Raw genomic sequence first — 9,249 nt, 5'->3', positions numbered from 1 at the left:
ATCCACTAGTATATATTGATGCTATTGGAGTGCCAAGGGGGGTGCCTGACCAGTTTAAAGCCCAGAACCAGATTTATGCCGACTTTGCTTCTATAATCCCACAGGTGCAGATTAATAAAAATGTTGAATGGATCAAATATATATATGTATATATTACAGTGAACAAAGATTTGTCAATTATAGCTGTGATGCCTTTTAGGATATAGTTGAGGATTTGGGCCCTAACACTTGTATGACCCGTGCTGCAACCCGACCTAAGAGAATTACACTGAATCCTGTCCAGACAAGATCACATGCAGTGACATAAGCTGACACAGGATTGTGGTTGGTGGATACTGGAGACACTAACTTTTGGGAGTAGGCTGACAGTAATCCTTTTGGGAAGGAGCTGTAGACCAGCATGTCATGTCGCCCCCACCACCAGAGAACCAACCACATCAGGTAGGGTAAGACAGATACAGGAGTATTATCCCTGGAGGCCCTCTGACTAGCTATGCAAAAACAATTGGCTGACCCTGAGAACCAACCTCTCTCATTTTACAAACAAATAATGATAATATGATGGACGTATAAGTGCACCTAGGCAGGCCTAGGTAGTTAGTGAAAGCAATCCCGACTGGCACCTTCCTCAATCAAGAAGTAGACCCACCAGAGTACAATGGTACTGGTCCAGGGGAGATCCCTAAGTATGTCCCCCTCAAGAGAGTAGACAAAACCCCCCATTCTCAGATGATGCTAAGAGATTTAGTTTAGGGACAGTGGGAGAACTCCATGTGAGGTTAGCGAAGGGTTCAGCTGCCTGGAGGCCTCTCGTTAGGGGAGAGTTTCTGAGGTGTCTGGATGAAGAAATCCACCTCCCCTTTTCCCATCACATGGACAGTCTCGAAGGATCTTTCTTTAGGGAAAAAAACTTAGTATTTAGGGGGGATTGTCAAGGTGAAAATATATCGTTATACCTTTTTGTACTGCTATACTTATACTGTGAAACAATAAGTTTTTCCTATGCTTGCAGATATAACTGTATTTAAAATGGCTGCCAGTATTTACCTTTATCCTTGTTATGTATGTAATACTAAAACTTGTTTTTTGGTGTATTTCTGTGTGTATTAGGAAATTCTGCACTAAGACAACTAATGATGAAACCAAAAGTGTTGCCACCCCTGCTCTTCTCTACACAGATTTCACAAAGTTATCTGATGAAGATGTTGAAGCCAAGCGCATGGCTATCTTCAAAAGATCCCCACTACTGTTATCAATAATTGTTATTCGTAAATTCTAGTATACAGGGGGGACGGGTACGCCGCAGCAGCCATGTGAAGACCAGTATACCCCTCGAGCTTAGAGCTTGGGATAGTATCTCTGATGCTGGACATTAATTAACAAAATTTATCTAGGGGGGAATGTGAAGGAAGAAATTAAGAAAGAATCTCCATTTTTGTGCTTTTCGACTCCATTTTGTTGTTTTGATATAAATTTTGTTAGTAGGCTAAACTTTACCGCTGGTATGAGACCTTGATTGTTGCAACTTGGGCAGAACATGAGACTGAGGGTATGAGACCTTGATTGTTGCAACTTGGACAGAACATGAGACTGAGGGTGTATTGTTCTACAAAACTTTGACGCACAGATTGTTCCTGTATTCTTATAGGCTAAGAACCGTGAGCGTGTTCTTATGCTGATTGGTTGAAGTGTAATTTCTATGACTGTGATATAGTCATGCAGAATAAACGGGGGCCAGAGATCAGCTCGATCCCCCATACAGAGACACATGTCTCCGTCTGGTCATTTTCAGTTGCCGGCAACACCATATATATTAATTTGGAAATCACTGAGTTAACCGTGAAGGATCACTTTAAATCCTCCCTCAACAATGTCACAGTCAGAAGACGCAGCAGCAGAGGAGCAGGAAGAGGTAAGTATCACAAGTGCTGGGGCCCAGAGCAAGCGGGAGAGGGGTGGACTCTTTATTAGCCCATGTGGCAACATTTCAATTCCACAGCACAGAAAGGTTATGTTGTGGATCTGAAACATTGCCACATGGGCTAATAAAGAGTCCGACACTTTTTTCACAACTTGTTGGAGTGATTATTATATATACAGTATATACACTACCATTCAAAAGTTTAGGGTCACTTAGAAATTTCCTTATTTTTGTAAGAAAACCACAGTTTTTTCCAATGAGGCTAACATTAAATGATTCAGAAATACACTCTATACATTGTTAATTTGGTTAATGACTATTCTAGCTGCAAACGTCTGGTTTGTAATGTAATATCTTCATAGGTGTATAGAGGCTGATTTCCAACAACCATCCCTCCAGTGTTCTTATCGTACTTTGTGTTAGCTAACTGTGTAAGAAGGCTAATGGATGGTTAGAATACCCTTGAAAACCCTTGTGCAAGTATGTTACCACAGCTGAAAACAGTTTGGCTAATTTGAGTACCTATAAACCTGACCTTCTTTTGAGCTAGTTGAGAATCTCGAGCATTACATTTGTTGGTTCCATTAAAGTCTCAAAATGGCCAGAAAAAAATAACTTTCATGTAAAACTCGACAATCTATTCTTGTTCTTAGAAATGAAGGTTATTCCATGCGAGAAATTGCCAAGAAACTGAAGATTTCCTACAACAGTGTGTACTACTCCCTTCAGAGGAGCACACAAACAGGCTCTAACCAGAGTAGAAAGAGAAGAGGGAGGCCCCGCTGCACAACTGAGCAACAAGACAAGTGCATTAGAGTCTAGTTTGATAAACTGACACCTCACAGGTCCTCAACTGGCAGCTTCATTAAATAATACACGGAAAACACCAGTGTCAACGTCTACAGTGAAGAGGCGACTCCGTGATGCTGGCCTTCAGAGCAGAGTGGCAAAGAAAAAGCCATATCAGACTGGCTAATAAAAGGAAAAGATTAATATGGGCAAAAAAGCACAGACATTGGACAGAGGAATATTGGAAAAAAGTGTTATGGACAGATGAATCCAAGTTTGAGGTGTTTGGATCGCACAGAAGAACATTTGTGAGACGCAGAACAACTGAAAAGATGCTGGAAGAGTGCCTGATGTCATCTGTCAGTCAAGCAAAAAATATGATGTCATCTGTCAAGCATGGTAGAGGTAATGTGATGGTCTGGGGTTGCTTTGGTGCTGGTAAAGTGGGAGATTTGTACAATGTAAAATAAATTTTCAATAAGGAAGGTTATGACTCCATTTTGCAACGCTATGCCATACCCTGTGGACAGCGCTTGATTGGAGCCAATTTCATCCTACAACAGGACAATGACCCAAAGCACACCTCCAAATTATGCAAGAACTATTTAGGGAAGAAGAAGGCAGCCGAAGGCAGCCGACAGTCGTCGGTGCATCAAGGCAGGTTACAGACGGGCGAAACAGACCCGGAGAGAGGATCTGTTGGTACCATCTAAAAAGACTAACAAAGCACGGGATCCAGAGACACGGTTCATTTCCACAGCAAATTGCCGGTGGGATCGGATCCGTGATATTTTGACCAAACATTGGTCGGTTTTAATGACGGACAATGTTTTGGCGAAACATTTGTCTCCAGCCCCATGTATGGTACAGCGCAGGGGAAGAAATCTTAAAGATAGTCTGGTGAAAAGCCATTACATGGCAAAATGTGACACCTTCCTGACAAAAATAAATCCCAGACTGGGTTGCTTTCCCTGCGGGTCATGCGTCGCGTGTCCTAATATCCTTAGATGTGGGACCTTTTTATCATCTGATGGGAGCAGGGAATATACAATTCGTGATTACATTTCATGTAATTCCACCCACGTGGTATATTATGCTACGTGTCCCTGCTCCCTGATTTATATCGGTCTCACATCTAGGGAATTGAAGGTTAGGACGCGCGAGCATGTTCGTGACATTCTGGCTGCAAAAGAGAAAAAGGATATATCAACCTTGAAAACCCTTCCTAGGCATTTCCGCATGTATCACGGGTCTGATCCCACCAGTTTAAAAGTGAAGGGAATTGATAGGATTCATGGGGGTATCAGGGGTGGCAATCTGAAGCAACTGCTAGCACAATGTGAATGCAGGTGGATTGCCACCCTTGACACCATGTCCCCCAAGGGACTTAATGAACAATTGAGTTTTGTTCCATTTTTATGACACGATTTCCCCACTTCTTATGTGTGATTCCTGTTCCATCACGGCTTCGTCCTCATTGGTAGTACTTTTGTGCTGTTTTTTATTCCAGCACTCAGTACAATTTTGATTATCGTTTATCCTCTTCCCAGATGATTCCTTTCTTTGTTTTTAAGTTTTATTCTAATATGTTTGTTCTCTTGTCTTTAGTTTTTATAAGTATGGGACGCTGCCGCAATGTGACCTGTTATGTGATCACTCACCGGATCCGCCTGAGACCCTCTATGAAGTAAACCGGACTTCATTTTTATTATTTCTGTTATCATTTTCCATTATTTATTTCGCATTTTGTATTTTAGTTTTATTTATTTTTCTTTATTATTATTTTTATATAGTGTTTATATATATATTATTTTTCTTTTATTATTTAATCATTAATATATTTTATTTTTCATTATTTATTATTTGCATTATTATATTATTATTATTATTATTATATTTTTTTTTTATTATTTCTCAGTATTATTTATTTGTGCATATTATTCATTAGTATTATATATTTCTACTCTTGCTGTGCTGCATTTATATGTATGTGTATACGTTCTTGTATTTATTTATGTATTTACATATGCGCACTTATGCTTAGTTTTGTATTTCACATATTATGTTTGTGTTTTTGATGAGCCCCTGCCATGGTGCACATTGTAGTGTTTTTGATGAGCCCTTGTCATGGTGCACACTGTCATGTTTTCACCAAGTATGAGTTCTTATTTTATATAGTGGGAGGGGTTGTGGGATCCCCATTAATGATATCTCACTATTTTAATAGTGTCAATGCACGTTGTACCTCACTATTATTATAATCTAGCGATTCCCATGGTTATCCATGGGTGGTTTTTGGATTTAGATGTATAGGCTGTCACTTAGTTATTGCACTTTAAGCACTTTTTTCATGGTCCCCGATGTGGTGATCTGGGGATTTAAACGATGCAATTCACAGTAGGCATAGCAGTATTACTTACTTTGCGGTAATTCGGGTTCCTGATGGTCTCTGGTCATGGCTGTCTTTTATTTATTTACACGTTATTTGCAACTCACTGGATATCATTTAGAAAATGGCGGTCGCCATGGACTCCGGTGGGAGGGTCTCGGGCTGTGCGCACACGTGCTCTAGATTCTATGTACCTGACTTCCTGGGCGGTTATCATTAGACGCCGCACACACACTATGTGACGTCACTGAGCGGATTTCCGCCCCCTGTGTGTGCGGCTCTGACGATCGCCAGGTAAGATGGATTTCGATCTTGGACACATGTGCGCCGATGCGTCTGATGAGACTTCCGGTATGCGCCCTATTTTAACTGGTGAGAGAGTGAGCTATCAACAAACCCCTTTTGAGAAAGCGACCGCGAAACGTGCGTCAAGGGGGTGGTGTGTGGAGCGTGGTGTGACATCCCAGACCTAATGGGTAAGCTGCTTTATATGATACGAGGTGATGAGCCTTGAAGGCACTATGGCACTTTAGCTAGTGATATAACCTGCACTGCTGCACCTTTTCTTTAGCAATATAGCTATGATGATTAGGGTTATTGCCACAGATTGATTCCGTACTATGGCTCCCATAATAGTAGCCCTTGCGATATGATGTGATAGGTTTTTCACCCGCTCCGCCACTATCAAGTGTTTCCTCCTCCACTTATCCTGTTATGTATATGTATTGTATTTATATTTGATTACTCGGTTTGAGTTATATATTTTGATAATACAAATAAAATTATACAATTTTTAAGTAAAATGCGTATTGGGATTTGTATACTCCGTTCTTTTGTTTTGTATTTATTGGGGAGTTTCCTAGACTGTCCTATTGTTCTGGACAGAAATATTGGGAGAGACATAATAATATTTAGCTCTCGGCCACGCATATTTATCAATTTTTGTGAGTTTTGTATTGAGTCTAATTATTCTGTGTTCTTCACAGCATCTAACTACAAAATGGATTTTCGTACCCGGAACCAAACTTGGTTATCCCGGTTACAGGAGGTGTTCAAGGAGGACGCTAATGTTGTTTTAACTCCTGACAGAGGGGACTCTGGGGAGAGGATTGTTAAATTAAAGTCACTCCTGTATAGGAGGACGAAGCTGTGGTGGAATAGGGCCTCCCTGGGCCAGTACCTGGCTCGCAATCTAATACCTAGGGGCCTACGGGTCCAGATCTTTCCTTCGTTTACAGTAGACGATGAAGTCTTTAAAGGAAAATGGGAGGATCTGGCCACCAAATGCTCTAGGGGATTTATTGAATTGTTGATGGGATTGGATGAGACCAAACTGGGAGAAATTGAGAGGGATATCGATACCCTCCAGTCCCAAATTAAGGATGACCTGACACCAGAGGCCTTGGATAAATTGAATGGAGATTTAGATAAAGATTTTTTGAGGTGGGAACAGGAGATTGGTGCAGTTAAAACCAAAAAACTACAGAGGGATAACTCTGATTATCAAGACAACAAAGTGTACCGGTGGAGAAATAACAACAAAAGGGGTCGTCCGTATTCTCAATCCCGATCTGGCTCCATCTCATCTGTAACTTCTATTGATGAATCAAGTATTATATCTGACCACTCAAGGAATAAGGAGGCAATTAAAAAAATACAACCAGGCAGAGTTGCCAAGAAACGAAATTTCAATAAGAATAAATTTTTACCAACAGGGACATATGACTGCAAATCCAAATCCTCTGACTTAGAGGTAATTAACCTATCATCCCATCATCTTTCCCAAACACAAGTAGAATTGTTGAAATTGGGTTTAAATTTTGTACCCTGTAATAACTTTGACTTTTTTACAGTCTTAAAAGATACCCATCTTTTTTGTCGCAAGTTGATACTTAAGAAGTTATATAGTCAAAGGGATTCTAATCAAGATCTACCTGGGGATGTGGAACGCGAAGCCTTGGAGGCATTGGAAGATCTTTTGAGGGAGCAGGAGTCTGAACTTCCAGGTAAATTTCCTCTGTCGGTTGTGTCCAGATCCTCATCATTCCCTCCCTTGTCTCTCTGTCCACAAGTTGAGATCTTCTGTAGACTTGTAATGGAGGATCTCAAGAAGATATCAAAATTTAGATGTAATGACAACCTTACACAGACACAGAGAAGAGCTCTGAAGGAATTACAATCATTAGATTCAGTGGTTTTCAAACCAGCAGACAAGGGAGGGAATGTGGTTATCTGGCCAACCGACAAATACGAGAAGGAGGCATTTCGACAGTTGAGGAACAAAACTACATACTGTGTGTTGCCTCATAGTCCTTTACAATCCTTCACTAATGAATTAGAGGTGATCTTATCTTATGCTGGGGAGTCAGGGATTGTTCCAAAGAAGGTCCTTGATGGCCTTCTTCCAAAATTTCCAAAGATAGCCACCTTTTATTTACTGCCGAAGGTGCACAAAGACGCTGTCAATCCCCCTGGCAGACCGATTGTCTCTGGCATGGGAGGGCTGTGCGATAATGTGTGTAAATTTATTGACTACTATCTAAAACCACTCGTGGAAACGCTCCCCTCCTATGTCAGAGACACTACTGATGTTCTAACAAGGGTCGATGGCCTGTCCCTCGAGGCGGGTATGCTTCTGGTTACCATCGATATCGAATCATTATACACGTCCATTCGACATAGCGATGGGCTAAGGGCGGCACGCTTCTTTCTTGAGACAACCAACTGGGATGGACATTTTTCGGAATTTATTTTAGAATTATTGGAATTTATTTTGAAGCACAATTTTTTTTGTTTTTAAGGATAAATTTTTTTTACAGTTACAAGGTACTGCAATGGGCGCGGCATGTGCCCCGTCTTACGCTAACCTATTTTTGGGGTACTGGGAAAGAACCATCTTCCAGGGCGACGGGGCACATGCCGCGGACCAGGTGGTGGGCTGGTTTCGTTACATCGATGATGTACTCATGATCTGGAACGGTGACGAGACCAGCCTGACCCAATTTATGCAGTACCTTAATCAAAATTGTTTTAATTTAAAGTTCACTTATTGTTGGCATAAAACTCGGATTAATTTTTTGGACATTACTCTTTGTGTTGCCGCGGATGGCTCCATTGAGACGGATCTCTATCGAAAAGAGACGGCCGTCAATTCTTTACTTCATGCCTCCTCGGCACATAACTATTCAACTATTAAGGCCATCCCAGTTGGTCAGTTCTTGAGGAATAGGCGTGTCTGCTCTACCGAGGCCCGCTTTGAGGGACAGTCCACGACTCTTTCGGACAGATTTAAGGCCAGGGGGTACAGTCGTCGGTGCATCAAGGCAGGTTACAGACGGACGAAACAGACCCGGAGAGAGGATCTGCTGGTACCATCTAAAAAGACTAACAAGCACGGGATCCAGAGACACGGTTCATTTCCACAGCAAATTGCCGGTGGGATCGGATCCGTGATATTCTGACCAAACATTGGTCGGTTTTAATGACGGACAATGTTTTGGCGAAACATTTGTCTCCAGCCCCATGTATGGTACAGCGCAGGGGAAGAAATCTTAAAGATAGTCTGGTGAAAAGCCATTACATGGCAAAATGTGACACCTTCCTGACAAAAATAAATCCCAGACTGGGTTGCTTTCCCTGCGGGTCATGCGTCGCGTGTCCTAATATCCTTAGATGTGGGACCTTTTTATCATCTGATGGGAGCAGGGAATATACAATTCGTGATTACATTTCATGTAATTCCACCCACGTGGTATATTATGCTACGTGTCCCTGCTCCCTGATTTATATCGGTCTCACATCTAGGGAATTGAAGGTTAGGACGCGCGAGCATGTTCGTGACATTCTGGCTGCAAAAGAGAAAAAGGATATATCAACCTTGAAAACCCTTCCTAGGCATTTCCGCATGTATCACGGGTCTGATCCCACCGGTTTAAAAGAGAAGGGAATTGATAGGATTCATGGGGGTATCAGGGGTGGCAATCTGAAGCAACTGCTAGCACAATGTGAATGCAGGTGGATTGCCACCCTTGACACCATGTCCGCAAAGGGACTTAATGAACAATTGAGTTTTGTTCCATTTTTATGACACGATTTCCCCACTTCTTATGTGTGATTCCTGTTCCATCACGGCTTCGTCCTCATTGGTAGT

The 9,249-nt window shown here is 41.7% G+C and overlaps 1 long non-coding RNA gene across 1 annotated transcript; it reads right to left on the bottom strand.

The window, feature by feature from the left end:
- Positions 1 to 1,383: 1,383 nt before the first annotated feature.
- LOC143775888 (uncharacterized) lies at positions 1,384 to 1,858 on the bottom strand. Its single transcript, XR_013215727.1, has 2 exons — positions 1,559 to 1,858; positions 1,384 to 1,511 (listed from the first exon to the last, which is right to left on the bottom strand). It is a non-coding gene; the product is annotated as an uncharacterized LOC143775888 (long non-coding RNA).
- Positions 1,859 to 9,249: the final 7,391 nt, after the last annotated feature.

The sequence above is a fragment of the Ranitomeya variabilis genome, chromosome 5 (genome assembly GCF_051348905.1).
Source record: "Ranitomeya variabilis isolate aRanVar5 chromosome 5, aRanVar5.hap1, whole genome shotgun sequence".
Taxonomy (NCBI): Eukaryota; Metazoa; Chordata; class Amphibia; order Anura; family Dendrobatidae; genus Ranitomeya; species Ranitomeya variabilis.
Note: the sequence above shows the minus strand (reverse complement) of the source record. Positions and strands in the feature narration are given on the sequence as shown.